This window comes from Periplaneta americana, chromosome 9, assembly GCF_040183065.1.
Source record: "Periplaneta americana isolate PAMFEO1 chromosome 9, P.americana_PAMFEO1_priV1, whole genome shotgun sequence".
NCBI lineage: Eukaryota > Metazoa > Arthropoda > Insecta > Blattodea > Blattidae > Periplaneta > Periplaneta americana.
This window is the reverse complement of record NC_091125.1, coordinates 10,770,508-10,791,485: the sequence shown is the minus strand read 5'-3', so window position 1 is coordinate 10,791,485 and position 20,978 is coordinate 10,770,508. Positions and strand designations below refer to the sequence as shown.

Below are 20,978 nucleotides of genomic sequence, written 5' to 3'. Positions count from 1 at the left end.
TATTATATTAGGTTTAACAATAAAACAAAACAAAATTCCATTAACTTTTAAAAATACATTTCAACAATAGAGATTTAAACACATGTTCAGTAATCCCTTTAACATCAGAGTTATTTGAAAATTAGCAGTCCTATCAACAATGGGAAAGTAAGTTACAAAACTGTATTAATTTAATTTAAAATTTTTAACAGACTTCAGTTGTGCAGCTCAACAGTTAAATGCCAGTCAGAGTACACATAGGTTCAGTTTTGTAAATCATACTATAAAGACGGTAAATATGCCAAAAGTACGTCATTCAGTCAATTTAAAATCAAAACTAACAAGTTACATTTCAGAATTTAAAGAAGATGGTTTATCAACTGACAATAAAATATTATTTTGTAATTTGTGTCAGTGTGCAGTATCATCTACACAAAAGTTCCTGGTGCAACAACACATTACAACTAGTAAACATCAGGCCAACAAACAACTAAATTCCAAGCAGAGACAATTGTTTTTAACACAACCAACAACATCGAATGTAAGATCTGAGTTTAACATCGACCTGTGCCGTTCTCTCATCTCTGCTGATATTCCTCTCTACAAACTAAAGAATAAGGTCTTCAGGGAATTCCTTGAAAAATATACTCAACATACAATCCCGGATGAGTCAACACTTAGGAAGACGTATGCTCCATCCATCTACGATGAGACAATACAGAAGATAAGAGATGAAATTAAAGATAGTTCAATTTGGGTTTCCATTGATGAGACTCCCGACAAAGAAGGTAGACTTGTTGGTAATGTAGTTATCGGTTTGTTAAGTGAACAATATTCTGAACGAATTCTTTTACATTGTGATGTTCTAGAAAAGTGCAATAACAAAACTATAGTTAAACTGTTCAACGAAGCTATGGGTATCCTGTGGCCAAAGGGTATTATGTACGATAATGTGTTATTCTTTATTAGCGATGCTGCCCCTTATATGGTCAAAGCTGGACAAGCATTATCTGTTGTATATCCTAAATTGACTCATTTTACTTGTATGGCGCATGCATTTCATCGTGTGGCAGAAGTGGTCAGAGACAATTTCCCTAAAGTAGATTTGTTGATTTCATCAGTGAAAAAAGTATTTCTCAAAGCTCCCAGTAGAGTTAACGTGTTGAAAGAAATGTACCCTGAAATTCCATTGCCACCAAAGCCAATTTTAACTAGATGGGGTACATGGCTAGAAGCAGTTGAATATTATGCCGAACATATAGACTCTATTAACAATGTTCTCCTTGCATTGGACTCTGAAGATGCAGTCTCAATTGATACTGCGAAAACAGTTACCTGTGACATAAGTGTGAAGAATGACTTAGCTCACATTCAGCATACATTTTCATGCATCATAAAAACGCTCAAAAGTCTCCAAAATAGGCACCTTTCACTATCTGAAAGTTTTGAAATTATAAATAGTACTGTGGAACAACTGAATCGTGGTAGAGGTAAAGTTGCAGATGCAGTAAGAGCTAAGGTGGACACTGTACTTTCAAAAAACCCTGGATATGAAGAACTACAAAAGGTTGTTGCTGTGATGAGTGGTGAATCAACAGTGAAGATTAACTTGGACTTATCCCCAGCAGACATTGTGAAATTGAATTATGTACCAGTTACTTCTTGTGACGTCGAACGCTCTTTTAGTCAGTATAAATCTATCCTCAGAGACAATAGAAGAAGATTCACTTTTCAGCACTTGAAAGAAATGTTTGTAACCTATTGTTATGGTAACAGACAATAAAAATTGTGTTTTGTTGAAACTACATTGGAAGATAAGGTACGTCCATTATATTTTTTGTTTAGTTTGATTAAAATGTACCAATATTTAACGTACATAGTCATTTTTTTATAATTTTAAGTCCATATTTAATTCCATATTTTGGTAAAAATCCATATTTAATTCCATATTTTGGTAAAAATAACTACATATATATTTACATATTTCATATATTTTTAGTCCATATAAATCCGTTCCCTGATTATTAGTATAGATAAGTTGAGCTGAATTCTGGCATAGGATATGATGGAAGATGTGTCCAGTGGCGATTCCTCCTTAAAGGATATGAGGATGATCCTACAGTTTAATTTCGTGCCTCTGAGGATAGAAAACATTTTAATTACAGATTTTATTTATAATGCTTCCCGATGTAATAATTTTCTTCAAACTTTCACTTTCTGTCGTGAGTTGTCGCCACTGCACATCTCAGACCTTAGGAAAACTTTCCGAGGAACCATCCAAGTATCTTGCAGCAAACGGTTTTTTCTAGCAGTGAAGTTACGGACAAGGGTGAGTGCGGAGGGTGGGGTATGGCTTGCCTTTAACCGCATTTGAAAAAAAAAGTTATGTTTTATTTAACGACGCTTGCAACTGCAGAGGTTATATCAGCGTCGCCGGATGTGCCGGAATTTTGTCCCGCAGGAGTTCTTTTACATGCCAGTAAATCTACTGACATGAGCCTGTCACATTTAAGCACACTTAAATGCCATCGACCTGGCCCGGGATCGAACCCGCAACCTTGGGCATAGAAGGCCAGCACTATACCAACTTGCCAACCAGGTCGACTACCGCATTTGAGGATATGACCGTATATCCTAATACTACGACCCTTCTTTCTGGGTGGTGGTGAGGAAACCCTGTCAGAGACTACAATACGAATTTCAAGTACCCTTGTAGCCTCTTTAAATGCAGTTCATTGATCATTTTAAAAGAACGCAATAAACGAAATAATAATTTAAAATGATATAAAAATAAAATGAATCAAAACCAAAATTACATAAAAATAAATAAAATAAGCTATAGGCTAAAAAACACAAGAATTAACAGGATTTTCAGACGACAGGACTGCTGAAAGAATATCTGAAGTTGTATTTGATCATTCAGAAGAATTTAACTGTAGCAAGAAATTAGTTGCTCATACTCTATTTTTATTATTATTATTATTATTATTATTATTATTATTATTATTAGTTTCTGTCTTGGTCATCAGTCGTCAATCTCATATCCTACAAACAAAAAATATCACGAGTCGCCACTGGTAGTGCCTCTCTTCAGAATGATGCGTCCTGGCGTGTAGAATACAAAATGGCATGTAACTCAATTTCGTAAAAAAGGGGACATGTGGGGTTTCGCAATATTCCCATTCATTTGAGGAATGAAAGCACTGTAATGTTTCCTTTGTAACAGCCTGTACTCATGTGTTAGAAGTCTTCAGGTATTCAGGCCGCCACTTGGAGAAATATGAATAACATACTGCACAACATCCGGTATAATGTGTAAACTTAAAGACGAGATTAAATAAAATAGAGTTTACATTTGTTATGATATCTTCAGGAAAGTAAGCTTCATATAAAAAAACTTTGTTAACATTGTTACGTAATTTTATTGATGTATGCATGTATTTCTGTACGACAGACAAAAAGAGGGAGTTTGTTTGAAGTTTTCCCTATTATAATTTGTAGTAGACCTACAGTTCAAGCCCTATACAACTCGGTCCGAAACATTGTGGATTTGGATGTAACTCTGTAAGATACATGCCCCCGAAGATAAATGATGTCCCCCATAACCCTGTTATATGGGGATTCTATGGTTTTGCTTTGCCCCCCTCCCCCTCCAAGAAAACGGTTCTCTCTCCGCCTATGGGAGCAAGTATCACTGTTAACAACAAAAGCGCCGAAATACTCAATTGATATTTTAGTATGAGCATCCCTGAATTATTTTTCAAATCCGCCATCCTATAGACCAACCGTGGCGAAAATGTGACTCACGAGCACATTGTGGCTCGCAATGATAGCTGTGTATTTCTCTTGCTTCCTACCCCTCACAACCCCCACCCTCTCACTCACTGGAGTCAAACTCCGTTCCATTTGTATTTGTCTCTGACCTGCGAGTGGCGTATCATCGCAATGTCTCTCTCGAAACCATGTACCTCTACAAAAACGAAAGTTTCAAGTAGGATGGGAGGACGCATTTTTTTTTCTGCCAATATCATGAGAATATTAAATATATGAATTGTTCACTATTACGAGGAAAACGGTTGTATAACATAAAACGGCATTACACTACATGTTACTGATGAAACATTAAAAGGTTAAGTTATATTATTATTATTATTATTATTATTATTATTATTATATCTGCACACTGATCCTTTTTCAGCAGATTTACGAATAATGCGGTTAGATTTTCATTTTAAACTCAGAGATTTACAATGTGATGTTAAATGAAAGCTAGATGTAAGAACTTGGCAAATGTTGAACTTTTCAAATCTTTGCCAAAAAATAAATATCCGAAGTTTCTTTCTTTCGCTTGCTCTTTTCAAGCCATGTTCGCTACAACTTACACTAGTGAAAAATTATTTTCAACAATGAAAATAGTAAAAACCATATTTAGATCACGACTGACAAACAAATACCTTCGTGATCAACTATGACTGGCAGTAAGTGACTCAATTCCTGATTCTGAAACTCTATCGCAGAGACATTCTGAAGACAGTTAATTTTAGGTTGTGATAATGTGTCCTATGTTTCCTTGTTCATTTCTTTCTTCGTTACGCGTGCTAAACATTAGTTGTAGCCTTCTACTGTATAAAATTATATTTAAGTGCTTGACGTAAGGAAAATGAAAATCCGTTAATAAGTCAAACAGTTGCTTCACTTCCCCTTCGGGTGTCCGCCTCCCTCCATAGGTGCTATGCATGTTGCAGGTTACACAGTGGCTCGGCGCATGATCACATTTTCGCCACGGCTGCTATAGACAATTATGGAGTTCCAATGTGCTCACCATTCCTCATCCTAACTATCTAAGACAGCTATCCCACTCCTTGAGTCCAGAAAGCTCAAATTCCTATTGATTAAAATATCTTTCTGAAAAAGATTTGACATTAGAAGATCATGAGAAAGTTGTTAACTTATTATTGGATGAAATTTATGTTAAACCTGCAATTTCTTACAAGGGTGGCAAAATACAGGATTTCGCAGATAAATTGAACCTGCTACCACAATGCAAGAATTTATGATTACGTCACTCTGCAAACAATAAAGATACATCATAAAGTCTTTTTCCCGTAAAGAATTTGACTTCAGGAAAACTTTACGAGTTCGCAGTATCAATTCTAAATATCCTGAATCAGTGCGGATTTCAAGTTATCACTCTCATTTCAGATAATAGAATCAACTTGAACATGCTAGAGAAATTATGTTATGAAGTGGAGATGATGGTAACTACAGGGGAGATTTAGATGCTGCTGTGGAATGTGGTTGTGAAGATGTTATTTTTGATTGTGAGGATGTTGAGGTAGAGGAAAATAATATAATGGCGCTGATATAGGCCTACTACATTGCAGGTTATGTTGCCAAGTGTGTAAGTGTAGCAGTAAAGTGTGTAGGATGTCGACATGTTTTATACAGTGATCAGACATTAGAATATTCCGGTTATATAGTAGAATTGAATAATATTTAAGAATAATAGATAGAGGAGGACTCTTGTGACGCACACAATTCGTAACAAATGTGACTGTACTTGCATATAAAGTGTTTAATTTCGGACAAATATGAGAGTGACTTAATTAACCCCCTACTGCATGAGTTATTTTCTCAAATAAAGTTCAGCTGTTTTATTGGCGCCATAGACTCAGAGATACCAACTTCTTAAATTTTCTTCGACTCTGTCTTCGTCGGTGCAACAAAATCACGTCTCTTAAAGGCGTCTCTTAAAAACATTAATACGTGAAAAATGTGAAAGTGTTGATAAAAGTGATGACTTACAGTGTGTGATTGCGGACATTCCACAAGTATGCTAGTTTCTAGAGCCACAACTATATTGGATGATATTCTAAAATGAAACAAGATAGTATTGCCAGTGCTTCAGGAACAAGAAGAAAATTGCAGACTTTCATAAAAAAAACAGGTACCGGTAACAGTGTGTATTTAAATGACATCTGATGAATAACTTTACTGCTTCTACTTCTTTAGAGAACTGCGCATTCCTGTCAGTTTTCTGCTTTCTTAACTGTCGTTTTTCTGTACTAACAGTAGTAAGAAACGAGCGTTGAGTGACTTCCGCCGAATTTGGAATAGACATCGACTGACTTGAACTGCCAACATAGAAAACAAAAAATTACTACCTGTTCAAGAGCGCCACACTCAATCTCTTTCACCTTCATCTTGACGATAATAAGCCTAAACTAACCTAACCTAACCTGTCACCAAAATCCTAAGCTAATCTAACCTAACCTAACTTGTCACAGATTCGCCTATACAAAGCATAACAAAAGCCTAAACTGTCCTAATCTAACCTGTTACAGTTTCGTATATGGAAAGCATAATAAAAGCCTAAACTAACCTAACCTAACTTATCACAGATTCGCCTATACAAAGCATAACAAAAGCCTAAACTATCCTAACCTAACCTAACACTAAAATTCCAAACTAACCTAACCTAACCTGTCACTAAAATTCTAAACTAACCTAACACAGATTTACCTATACAAGGCATAACAAAACCCTAAACTACCGTAACCTAACCTGTCACCGATAAGTATGTAAGACATAATAAAAGTCTAAACTAACCTAGCCTGTCATAATACTCCATTTTCTTACCCCTACACACCTCCCTGAGGTATGAAAATGGCCGAATTTCTATGCCGCTAGAACATTGCAAACTAGCGTGAAATGTTTGTAATGTCTCGTAAGTTATGTTGGTACGACATGTAAGACTCCTGAACATGCATATATCCGCAATAGGAAAAGAAGTCAATCAACACTCGTTTAACAACCGGAGTACGTAGCAATATTACTAGTGGTGGTAGTAGTAGTAGTAGTAGTAGTAGTAGTAGTAGTAGTAGTAGATAAAATAATAATTATGCTGATTTCTGTCTTGTTAATATAATTTACTATTAACTAGAGTAAATAACGCCGAGCACCGCTATTATTAAATATGCAGAGCATGCCCCGTTTGTATGACGTCACGATTCTGCTATCCAGGCCTGATAAAGAACTTATAGCGAAGGCTCCCGGCAGAATCCTATGAATGAATGAGTGTATGCCCTCTTGTTCTCTTTTTTATCCACTGTCCACGTAGAACTACGTCTTTCTCCTCAGGAGGTTCCTATGAGTGATAACTCTGGAATTTTTTTTCTTGTTAGGAGGGAGGGAGCGAACATCCCACGCACTACGACCTGAGGTCTATTGTACACCCCATATATGGGATGAGTTGCGTGCCCACCGATCGGTTCCCTACGCGCACTGACCTAACCTCTTGACCCCCTTAACGACCGGTCACTACAGCCAACAAAGTCCATGTACCACTCCCGCTCCAGCAACCCCTCCAAGGCTTCCTTAACGGTCCGAGGCGGAAGTCCTCGACAGAGAAGGTTTGCCCCGGGTTCCGTTGCAGAAGCTATCCATCATCACTTGAATACAATCCACAGAGGCCGGTTGAGAGAGCCAGGAGCTTCGGAGGGCCACTGTAGAGCGATCTGAAAACCAGAAGAAGTAACGGGATGATGAACGAAAGGATGATAGGGGAGGAAAGGAAGTGGCGAAGTTGAGTGGGGTTCCAATTGCCTGATAAAGTTACCTGATATTCAACCATAGGAGTGAGGGAAAAACCACGGAAAAACCTCACCCAGGCAACTCGTCCCGACCAGGAATCGAACCTGTGCCCACTGGGTTTAGAGTTAGACTCGCTAACCCCTCAACCACAACAGTGGACTAACTCTGGAATTAACTGTCACTGTCCTGGTGGAGTGGAAGAGAAGTCCTGATGGCCTTAACCTTACCAGAATAAATAAATAAGTAGTAATAATAACCCACACTTGTTCTCCTTGTCTCCTTAGCAATTAGAATAATAGTTGGAAAGGCTAGAGAATTGTGTAGATCATTTTTTTTTTTAAATGAGAGATTCTGACCTTAACAAATCAGTACATATACTCTTTAATAAATTTCCTTTTATGTGATAAAGAAACTTTTCTAACTAATTCAGCCATACATAGCACAAATATTCGCAGAAAGAATGATTTTCATACACCATCATCAAATTTATCATGCTATCAAAAGGGAGTGCGTTACACGGCGATAAAAATGTTCGATAGTCTTCCTGAAGACATTAAGAATCATAACCAAAACCCTGCATTACTTAATATCTCACACTTTTTATCCTGTAGATGAATTCTTGACATTTCACAGTACTGAGTAAATATTTTAGTACTATTAAATGGTAAACATATTGCATTGTATAATACGTTATTGTTATTAAGGTACCCATATTAATTGTGTACCGGTATATATTTAATATTTGCGTTTTTATACGTTAAACGTAAGAATTGGATATGTTAGGCTATATTCTATGCTATAAAGCAACTGTAAGAATATTATGGAAAAAATTAATCTATCTGCCTGCCTGCCTGCCTGCCTGCCTGCCTGCCTGCCTGCCTGCCTGCCCATCCATCCGTCTGTCCATCTATCTGTCTTTACCTTGATCGTCTTGTATTTTCTTTGTTTTTGTATTCTTTATTTTCTCCTTGCATATTTAGGAAAAAAAATTACATTTGTTTGTACCAAATTTTCTCTTTAAAGGACAAAACTAAAATTTTTTCAAACATCTATTATCATAATACACTGCTCTCTTAAACTGACTGAGCATATTGGGAATTCAATCAATAGATTTCCCAAAATAGGCTATGAAAAGTTTCATATAAAACAATGGAAGATAAAAAATTAATGTGCATTAAATTGTGAATTATTTGAAAGAAACATCATATATTCTGTGTGACAATGTCATAAACTGTGAAGGAACGAAAGTAACTTACTTGCATATCATATGAAATATACACTGTCTACATATCGAAATAATGGTCTTTATACATTGGGAGGAAAAAACAAAACAAGAAGAATATAAATATTTTCGCTGCCAAACACTTCACCATTTTATTCCATCACATACCTCTTAAGACATTCAACTTCTTATGTAGGGTTCCGAAACAATTAACAAGTAATTATGAAAAATACGTTCGTTTGTATCCTGGCAGTAATATTAATGCAATTCTTACACACCAAAAAATGCTGTAAATTGAGTTTTCAATACATATCATTACAGCTTTAAATAACTATTGAAGTAATGTCTATAAAATACAAACAAGTAGGCTACAGATAAACTAGGTTTGAAGACTATGGCTATAGAAACAATTGAGACAAGATACACACGTACGGAGTGTTGACAAATTTATACAGATGGATCTCTCATATCATATTCAAGAGGTGCAGGAACTGGGTGAATATGCCCTGTCTTTTCATTTTACTATTCTGTAGGAGAATAAGTTATACAATAAATTTTTAAGTTACTGCTATTTACATATTACTTACAAATGGCTTTTAGAGAACCTGGAGGTTCATTGCCACCCTCACATAAGAACGCCATCGATCTCTATCCGAGCAAGATTAATCCAGTCTCTACCATCATATCCCACCTCCCTCAAATCCATTTTAATGTTATCCCCCATCCATGTCTCGGCCTCACCAAAGGTCTTTTTCCCTCTGGCCTACCAGCTAACACTCTATATGCATTTCTGGCTATTTACATATATGTTTGCAAAATCTCTTATACAGATTAAATAAATTCTAATTATCAGATTGAAGGGCAGCCATACAGACTATAACCTTGCAACAGACCACAAAAAAAGCTAAAATACGTGATTATAAAAAAGATGCATTATCTAACTAAACTACAGAAAAAAATAGTTGATTCCTTCCCATGGTTACATAAGGAAAATGAAACAGCAGACTTTTGGCTAAAAAGAGAACAGAAATTTTACAACAATCCAATAACAGACTTCCATTTTATTCTGTAAAACAACTAAGCAGAAGTAAATTCAGATCTGCCCAAAACAATAAAATTCAGATGGAGCAAATGATACAACCTGGAAATTTTGAATGATTAACCCCGAGATAATCCCTCATGGGCCACATAAATCAGGTTGATAACAAGTCATGTCATGCAAATCTAGTCTTTCAGGTGAAGCTCCCTGTAAAGCAGATTTGAATAATTTCAAGGGAAAAATTGTTCCGGGGCCAGGTATCGATCCTGGGACCTCTGGTTGAACATACCAGCGCTCTACCACTGAGCTACCCGGGAACTCCACCCGACACTGTCTCAACTTTTCCCTTTATATCCACACAACTCGCGTGGGCTGACGAAATGCCAGAGACTCACAACGAGTGCACACAATCTCTGTGTGACTTGGAATTGTGGTTTTCTGTTAACGTACACAGTAACATATATATATTATGCAAATCTAGTCTTTCAGGTGAAGCTCCCTGTAAAGCAGATTTGAATAATTTCAAGGGAAAAATTGTTCCGGGGCCGGGTATCGATCCCGGGACCTCTGGTTGAACGTACCAGCGCTCTACCACTAAGACGGTGTCAGGTGGAGTTCCCGGGTAGCTCAGTGGTAGAGCGCTGGTACGTTCAACCAGAGGTCTCAGGATCGATACCCGACCCCGGAACACTTTTTCTCTGGAAATTATTCAAGTCATGTCATGATTATTTGACAAGCCACCTGCACAGGATAGAAATTTCCCATACATCAGCCCGTGTACGGTATTGTTTGATGCAATTGAAGAAATGAACATCGAACACATCAAGGGATGCAAAACATTGCTACAACAAGATAACATCATACAAAAATATTGGGGTACAAGACAGCGATTGACTTATTGTCAAGTGCCTAGGGCAGTGATCATCAACTCACATATGAACAGGCGCGGGCAATGCTTGGCTGACATGTGCTTACTGTACCGGGCAGAGGACCAGTTTGTGATGTTGCGTTGTAGTGAGCAGAGGTGGTTCTTGCCATCCATTCAAACAAAAGATGTGAGGAGTAGAAAACACTTCAAAACGTTGGCCACACTGAAGAAATACAACTTACAGATACATTATACAACTCACAGTAACGAATATGGCAGATATGAAGATGAAGAGCGTGTAGCATTACTTCAACAATTGAAGGAAAATGAGCTGCTGTTTAAGATCACAATGTTAGTGAATCAGCTGTGCGACTCGGTTATAAAATTTCACTTGTAATAGTAAAATATTACAAACCTTTTAAAGATTGAAAATTTGAAGAATGTTTAATTACAACTGAAGAACTTCTCACAAGTGTAGGAGTTTGAATCTATCAGCTTGTCTCCTTCCACCATGATGCGTCCCATCCGAAGTCTAGCCGAGGACGTTCAGGTGCAACTAGTAATTATTTGTCAGTCTTTCATTTGTTATTCTTTTGACAGTAGATGAAAATACTTATGTAAGCGATAATCCCCAACTGGTGATTTTTGTAAGAGGCGTTATTGAAAACCTTCAGATTAAGGAGAGCTCTTACTTATTGTTCTCATAAAGTATACTGCTACTGGTTCTGATTTTTCATGTAGAGGTTGTAGAAATTATTTTGGACTTCCTTTATATCCTTGGCAACTTGGCATTGTTCATGGTGAAAAAAGAAAAGCCTGTATCATAAGTGGAAAATGACAAAATGGATTTGTGAATTCGCCTTCTTAATGGAATTATCTGAATGCTTTAAATTGTTTTCGACAAGGTAAGAACAAGATTATTATACAGTTATATGACAAGAGTGAAGGCATTTAATATGAAACCACATCTAATTGTGGAATGTTAGCTTAACTAAAAGGATAAGTTACAGCACATTTTTCAAAATTAACAACGATATAGGCATACTAGTTTCTTAAGACTTTGGATTTCAAAGAATATATTCACACATCATGCGATCTGTGCCAGGAATTTGATTCTAGATTTAAGGACCAGGAAAATTTTCAATTTGATTTTCGATTATTATTTGTAATTGAAACTTATTGATTTACTTTACGATAGTGAATTGAAGGGTAAATATAAAAATAAAAGAAGTTATCTGACTTTTATATGAACTAGATTAATTTTCCGGGCTGAGAGGCCGTGGTCTATTAGTTGGTTTTATACCAGACGTTTCGTCTGCAACTGCGGCAGACATCTTCAGTGGAGTGGTATCCGAGGTTGCAAGACTCTTCTCGGCGTATCTGAGGCAACTGATCCTGTGTCTGGTTGTGCGGGCGTATTTATAGTGCGGCTCGCGGGCCGAGGCCTGTTGTCGCTGCGGTCCGCGCCGCTTTGTTCGCTGCTCCCGTTCTGGGTTCCGTCCTTTTGTTGTAGTGGCTTCTTATCTGTTCTGTTTAGGACCGGGTACCAACACTTGTTTAGCTTTACGCCTTCTTCCTTGCGATTAAAGTTGTTGTTATGTTTATGTATTTCGATCGCTTCTCTATGTAGACGGGGGAAGAAGTGCGTCGTCGTGCTCAAGATGTCCGTGTCCTTGAATCTTATGTTGTGATCGCCCTCTTGATAGGCATGTGCTGCCACTGCCGATTTGTCGATCTGTCCTAGGCGGCAATTCCTATTATGTTCTGTCAGTCTCGTCCTGACGCTCCGCTGTGTAGTACCGATGTAGACCTTCCCACACGAACACGGAATCCTGTAAACTCCGGCGGACAGCAGCTTATCTCGTTTGTCCTTGGATGACCTCAGCATGTTCCGGATTTGCTTGGTCGGCAGGAAGGTCGTTTCCACTTCATGACACCTCAGCACCCTGCTGATCCGGTCCGTCACATTCCTTAAGTAGGGTAGGAAGACCGCGCCCTTCTTAGTCGCTCGTTCCTGTGACCTCATCGACGGTGTTACTCTGGGGCGCATGGCTCTCTTTATCTCCGGCCTTGAGTAGCCATTGGCCATGAGTGCTGTCGATACATGGCTCAGCTCCCGTTGGATGTGTCGTGGCTCGGCTACCCGCCTGGCCCTGTTGATCAGGGTTTTCATCATGGCCCGTTTCTGGCCGGGATGATGATTCGAGGTCTTATGCAGATATCTGTCTGTGTGGGTCGGCTTCCTGTAGACGTCATGACCTAGGGTGCCATCTGTCCTCCTTTCTACCATAACGTCCAGGAAGGGTAACCTGCCGTCCTTTTCCGACCTTCCTGCCGACCAAGCAAATCCGGAACATGCTGAGGTCATCCAAGGACAAACGAGATAAGCTGCTGTCCGCCGGAGTTTACAGGATTCCGTGTTCGTGTGGGAAGGTCTACATCGGTACTACACAGCGGAGCGTCAGGACGAGACTGACAGAACATAATAGGAATTGCCGCCTAGGACAGATCGACAAATCGGCAGTGGCAGCACATGCCTATCAAGAGGGCGATCACAACATAAGATTCAAGGACACGGACATCTTGAGCACGACGACGCACTTCTTCCCCCGTCTACATAGAGAAGCGATCGAAATACATAAACATAACAACAACTTTAATCGCAAGGAAGAAGGCGTAAAGCTAAACAAGTGTTGGTACCCGGTCCTAAACAGAACAGATAAGAAGCCACTACAACAAAAGGACGGAACCCAGAACGGGAGCAGCGAACAAAGCGGCGCGGACCGCAGCGACAACAGGCCTCGGCCCGCGAGCCGCACTATAAATACGCCCGCACAACCAGACACAGGATCAGTTGCCTCAGATACGCCGAGAAGAGTCTTGCAACCTAGGATACCACTCCACTGAAGATGTCTGCAGCAGTTGCAGACGAAACGTCTGGTATAAAACCAACTAATAGACCACGGCCTCTCAGCCCGGAAAATGAATCTACATCTATAGACTCCGGCCATGAAAGCCTACACTGCAAGATTTTATATGAACTTTTCATGAGTTAGATTTCCCCGATTGTACAGACATATCTGTGCGAACAGTAATTTTTTCGTATGATGAAGATAAACAAGCCATGTCATGGAAGCCAAGTATCGGATCACAACTTAAAATGTGCTGTCACATTATGCACTATACAAACAATAGTTCCAAACGTTGAGAAATTACTGCGGGAAAAGAGAATTAAAGAAATCCTGAAAAATCAGAGCTAATGCCAGTGTTGAGTGAACTAATTTCTACATTAGGCCTACTATTCCTAGGGTTTATATAATATGTTTTGTTCAACATTTTCTTTAACAGAAGCAGTTTATACATTTACAGTAATTGCCATGCATTGCCCGAATAATTAACATGAAATATGTATTACATTTCTGAAAGTAATTACAAATTTATTAACTTCTAACTTTGTTGAAAATAAGCTACAATGTTTTTTTTTTTTTTCAAATTGCTTAAGATAGTTTATTTAGTTATTTCTATTCAGCCCGTATCTTTTTTCATCAGAAAACAATCATAAACCTATGCAGTAAATTATTCATATTGTGGTCCCGCTGCTGAACATCTTACCTGCCCTGTTATGACTTTCCCTTGCCCAGCGGGCGAGCAGGCAAGGCTTGAGGACGACACAGTGCTCTGAGTTGAGGACCACTGGCCTAGGGACTGGACCAACAACAATATATCATCTGTACAATCTAAGTATAAAAATATGCAACATTCAGAAAGGTAACCATTACACTGCAACCAGACTTGCAATCAAAGTTCATGCTGTAAACATGCCGCGTTCCTATGTGGGCTGTACTTTGTAACTTGGGTGCACAACCCGAGTCTATAGCTTCAATAAAATCGATTAGGCACGTTACCAGGGGCGTATTTAGGCCTAGGCAGACTAGGCAGCTGCCTAGGGTGGCTATTACTGATAATTTTCTTTATATTTTTTTAATTTTATTCATAATTCTTTAAAAGAGTACATGAACTTAAATGCACAATGAAAAAGATATCAGTTACATTGGCAACAATCAGTTAAAATTTAATCAACAGTCTGCCAAGGAAAAAAGACAGTTTTTCAATATTAGTGTCACAATGCAATCATTAGTACTTTTTTCAATGTTAAGGTTGACGCTCACTGGCACGAACCGACCGGAACGGAAATCTACAGCAGTCCGTCTTCCGCGGAAGCTCTGATGCTCACTGCTCGGAATATTCCGGTACAGTCGACAGGTAGTCTGTTTTAAACATAGAGTGGGATAGTAGTTCCGAAGATTATTTTATTTTACTGAGTCTTTAGCTGATGAGGAAGGAAAAAAGAAAAGAAAAAAGAAAATATGGGTCCATAACTAGAGCCCGGATTTTATGTAATGTGAAAATGAGAACTATGTAGACTACATAAATATGAAGCTAAAAAGTATGTAGATAAATATGTAATAAATAAAAAAAAGTTGGTAATTTAAAATCTAAGCTTTATTAGATGTATTTGTGCACACTAATAAAAAATTACAGGTGCACATGTGATTGAACCTCATTGTTTGGAGGCGCAATTAATAATTGAATATTTTTACATATTTTCTACGGTTATTGATCGTCTCGTCAACGGCAACCCATACGTAGGAATCATCAAGTCCATCTCTAATCGTTTCCATTGTGTCTGTGTAGCAGGAGTTCAAATATTTTTTCCGGAGTGTTGATTCATGCGAAATATTGAAGTTGCAGTATTTGCGTAGGAATGCTTGGAACTTTGGAACTCCAAGTTTATACCACTGTATATGTTTGCAGCAACCATTGCCATGCACAAATTTTTATTAAATTCACTTGTAGAAGACGAATGTTTCAGCACCACTTGTGTAAGAAGAACTTTTTCTTTTCGACGGAGCATGTTTTTTATTTCTCACATGAAGTTCAATTTTTAAATGCTATTCTAATTGTGACTTCATGGAGCACCCAATGCGTTTGTCACACACTTTGGACTGCACGATTTTACCATTTTAGTAAAGGAATCTTCAATTGAAATCCAGTCTTTTAACTTGGATGCGAATGGCAGTAGGCTTGCTACTTGTATTACCTGATGTCAAAATAAGTTTCTTAAAAAAAAAACAGAAAAAACTATTGTTTTCTTTTAGAGCAACTGATTCATTCTTTCCTTCACTACTACCATTCGCATTGGTATTTGTACCTACTTTACCGTTACTTCTCAAGGGATACAAACTATTAGCATTGCAAAGAGATGTCCATTTTTTGACAGAATACGTTATTATTTTCAATTATCAAATTATATTTATGCACTAGAGACGAAGGGATAAGCTTTATAAACAATTTTAAAAATAACTTAATCATTACGTAGAGAGAAAATTAGTGAAAAAATGTATATATTCTTTCAAAATATGCAATATCCTTCAAAATATTTTAAAATATATAATATATGCCAAAATATTTATTATGCACCAAAATATGTAAAAACATTTAAAACTTCGAAATAATGATCCCTTTCGTTAATCTTCGATGCTACTTACCCATTAGAATTCTACGAAATGTTTATTTGGCCATTATTCAGTCTACCATTCAATATGGTATAATTGTTTGGGATGGAAGTACCAACATTAATCTTAGTTCGTTAAATTTACTACAAAAACGAATAATTAAAATTTGTTTGAAGAAACGTTTCGATTATCCAACTAAATTAATTTATTCTGAATTTAATGTATTTAATATTGAACAAATTTATAAGCATACGCTGTTAAAATTTTATCATAAAAATCGTAATAAGTTTGTATTACAGACACAGAATTATGACACAAGACGAAATATTAATTCAACATTAATAGAACCTAAATGTCTCACATCTGCTGGTCTAAAGCATAGCATTAATTTTGGCCCTCGGTTGTACAATGCTTTAACTAAATTACACCCAGAACTTCTAACATGTAACCCACTAGCATATAACAAGAAAATTAGAAACGTGTTAATATCTTCAATTTGATTAAATAAATTTATAGCCTATGTGTATGAATTAATCAACCTATATTATATTTGTATTCTATAATTTTGAAATATATATACATATTGTCCTACTTTTCACGTGCGGTATTATTCTTCTCTAGTGTTAATATTATATTATATAATTCCATTGCCGCTATAATTTAAATTTTAGTTCCTATTTTATTTTACTTATTTATTTTTATTATTTTTTCTGCATTTCTCTTATATTAATGTTGTATTATATAATTTCTGTAACTGTAATTTTAATTTTATTTCCTATTTTATTTTATATTCTCTTACAGGCCTATTAATATTATATCTTAACTGCGATCGAACGCGAGCGCTGCTCATTCGGTCTCAAATTTTGTTAATACTACTGTATCTCCTTTTTATATTGATGGTATTATTTTATTTCTATTTGTCTTGTTTGTTTGTAATTATATTCTTTATTCTGTATATTTAAATTTAAATTTAATACGATTCGCGGACTTTTAGCTTTCCTTATAGCTACATATGTAGGAACGGAATATGTAATTACATACAATCCGGGCTCTAGTCATAACAGTATAAAAAAGTGTTTTGATTAATTTAACCATCTTTGCCCACATTTGTGTAAAGATCGAGTAATGGTTTTTTTAGTACTTTCGTATGAGCGAAGAAAAATGTTAAACATTTCATCTGTTATTAGCAGGGAACAGATTTATATGGACTAAAAATATATGAAATATGTAAATATATATGTAGTTATTTTTACCAAAATATGGAATTAAATATGGATTTTTACCAAAATATGGAATTAAATATGGACTTAATATTATAAAAAAAATGACTATGTACGTTAAATATTGGTACATTTTAATCAAACTAAACAAAAAATATAATGGACGTACCTTATCTTCCAATGTAGTTTCAACAAAACACAATTTTTATTGTCTGTTACCATAACAATAGGTTACAAACATTTCTTTCAAGTGCTGAAAAGTGAATCTTCTTCTATTGTCTCTGAGGATAGATTTATACTGACTAAAAGAGCGTTCGACGTCACAAGAAGTAACTGGTACATAATTCAATTTCACAATGTCTGCTGGGGATAAGTCCAAGTTAATCTTCACTGTTGATTCACCACTCATCACAGCAACAACCTTTTGTAGTTCTTCATATCCAGGGTTTTTTGAAAGTACAGTGTCCACCTTAGCTCTTACTGCATCTGCAACTTTACCTCTACCACGATTCAGTTGTTCCACAGTACTATTTATAATTTCAAAACTTTCAGATAGTGAAAGGTGCCTATTTTGGAGACTTTTGAGCGTTTTTATGATGCATGAAAATGTATGCTGAATGTGAGCTAAGTCATTCTTCACACTTATGTCACAGGTAACTGTTTTCGCAGTATCAATTGAGACTGCATCTTCAGAGTCCAATGCAAGGAGAACATTGTTAATAGAGTCTATATGTTCGGCATAATATTCAACTGCTTCTAGCCATGTACCCCATCTAGTTAAAATTGGCTTTGGTGGCAATGGAATTTCAGGGTACATTTCTTTCAACACGTTAACTCTACTGGGAGCTTTGAGAAATACTTTTTTCACTGATGAAATCAACAAATCTACTTTAGGGAAATTGTCTCTGACCACTTCTGCCACACGATGAAATGCATGCGCCATACAAGTAAAATGAGTCAATTTAGGATATACAACAGATAATGCTTGTCCAGCTTTGACCATATAAGGGGCAGCATCGCTAATAAAGAATAACACATTATCGTACATAATACCCTTTGGCCACAGGATACCCATAGCTTCGTTGAACAGTTTAACTATAGTTTTGTTATTGCACTTTTCTAGAACATCACAATGTAAAAGAATTCGTTCAGAATATTGTTCACTTAACAAACCGATAACTACATTACCAACAAGTCTACCTTCTTTGTCGGGAGTCTCATCAATGGAAACCCAAATTGAACTATCTTTAATTTCATCTCTTATCTTCTGTATTGTCTCATCGTAGATGGATGGAGCATACGTCTTCCTAAGTGTTGACTCATCCGGGATTGTATGTTGAGTATATTTTTCAAGGAATTCCCTGAAGACCTTATTCTTTAGTTTGTAGAGAGGAATATCAGCAGAGATGAGAGAACGGCACAGGTCGATGTTAAACTCAGATCTTACATTCGATGTTGTTGGTTGTGTTAAAAACAATTGTCTCTGCTTGGAATTTAGTTGTTTGTTGGCCTGATGTTTACTAGTTGTAATGTGTTGTTGCACCAGGAACTTTCGTGTAGATGATACTGCACACTGACACAAATTACAAAATAATATTTTATTGTCAGTTGATAAACCATCTTCTTTAAATTCTGAAATGTAACTTGTTAGTTTTGATTTTAAATTGACTGAATGACGTACTTTTGGCATATTTACCGTCTTTATAGTATGATTTACAAAACTGAACCTATGTGTACTCTGACTGGCATTTAACTGTTGAGCTGCACAACTGAAGTCTGTTAAAAATTTTAAATTAAATTAATACAGTTTTGTAACTTACTTTCCCATTGTTGATAGGACTGCTAATTTTCAAATAACTCTGATGTTAAAGGGATTACTGAACATGTGTTTAAATCTCTATTGTTGAAATGTATTTTTAAAAGTTAATGGAATTTTGTTTTGTTTTATTGTTAAACCTAATATAATATGGACTGTTTTATATGAAATATGGAAAATATATGGAAATTAACGAAAATATGTACTAAACTCTAAAATATGGAAAAATATGGAAAATAAAAGTAGGATTTTTCAACCCTACACATTGTGAAACATAAAGATAATGCAAAATATAAATTATATTAGCTTTATAAGTAAATATGTATTTACATATAAATCCTTTCCCTGGTTATTAGCATCTGAAATAATGAAGGGAAACATCACATTTCGAAGGCCAATCAGCACAGAAGCGCGATTAGCACTGTTAAAATTAACTTTTCATCACCCATTTTAAGAATAATCTGTCTGGACAACGCACCAGCACATGTTGAGTGGGAAAGTACTGAGAACAGCCAACACACTTTTCTCCGAAGACCAGCGAAGACATACGAATGCAGCCGATCGTCATCGGAAATTCCGCTAGGATCGTGTCGCGAGAACCCTGTCCGTCAGGACCGGCAGCCGGTTGCTTCCGTTCGGACAAGTGAGCGTTTACCGTTTAAAATACATGCATACATCTCTCGCAGAATATTTCCGGTTCGTTCCGTTCCGGTCGGTTCGTGCCAGTGAGCGTCAACCTTTATGCCCTCTCACTGTGAGAGTCTCACATAATAACATTAAAGAACTTATGGTATTATATTACGATACATTAGGAAGGCAAATCTCGTTGCTCGCAATATAAGCTTTGTGATGAACTGATGAGAACGCAGCTAACTCTGTCATAAGACTAGCTAGTATCAACACTCAGTAATCCCCATTCAGACTTAAATTCAAAGAAAATACCGCCAGTCATTGTATCAACCTGACGCTTGGGAGTTCAGTTTAATTTGAAACAGTAAAGAGTGCAGTTGTTTTGTACCTAGGTGATTTATATTTTAATTTTCATTATAATGAGTGACAGTCGGGAAAATCTCAGTGGTTCTCATTACCGGAAACACCTCTGATTGAGGTTATGGCTGATATGTAAATCTATAATCAGACAGTAATCTTATTTGACGATATGTATCAGAGGAAGAACTGCGTCTAAAATCTGATTAGTGTAATATGTAGCTAGTCAGCAATATAAGCAATGGAGGGGGAAAGGAATTGGTCACCCTACCCCATTATCTCCTGGCCTAGTTGCCTTATGAGTGATGCCTTGATGGTGTCACTTGTGGGGTCCAGACCTGTCTTCGGACAGTTGACTAAATAACAATACCGGAAACTCGCAAAATACAAGGCAATAAAAAGAGAGGAAATTGTGAGAAAAAGTGCAAAAATATGTGTTATTTAAAAAACAAACATAGCCAGCTTGGTCCAGTTTGAGTCCAGATACATCAGAGTGTAATAATGTGGTGAACAGTAGTTACCGAAAATAGTGCAGCGTGTGGTTTATTTTAGTCAGGCATTTCCGATATTAGAAACATTAATAATGACGCAGAATCAATTATTTCATTTGATCCAAATGACGCACATAGGGCGAAATAAGGGGCAGAAATATTTTTCTCTGCCTAGAGGCGCCAAGTAGCTAGATTCGACCCTGCACGTTAACACACCGGATGGTGCAAGAAACATGATGCATGGCAC

At 36.8% G+C, this 20,978-nt stretch overlaps 1 protein-coding gene across 26 annotated transcripts in view; it reads right to left on the bottom strand.

Annotated features, from left to right (window-relative positions):
• The window catches only part of LOC138705774 (uncharacterized), a 307,903-nt gene that overhangs the window by 163,240 nt on the left and 123,685 nt on the right, over positions 1 to 20,978 (bottom strand). For 25 of the 26 annotated variants that reach the window (XR_011333771.1, XR_011333770.1, XR_011333777.1 and 22 more), the window contains 2 exons: positions 14,314 to 14,406; positions 7,324 to 7,496 (listed from right to left, as the gene is read on the bottom strand). The gene's annotated coding sequence lies outside the window, so the exon portion shown is untranslated. The remainder of the gene's footprint in view (positions 1 to 7,323; positions 7,497 to 14,313; positions 14,407 to 20,978) is intronic. The other variant, XR_011333766.1, reaches the window with a different exon arrangement.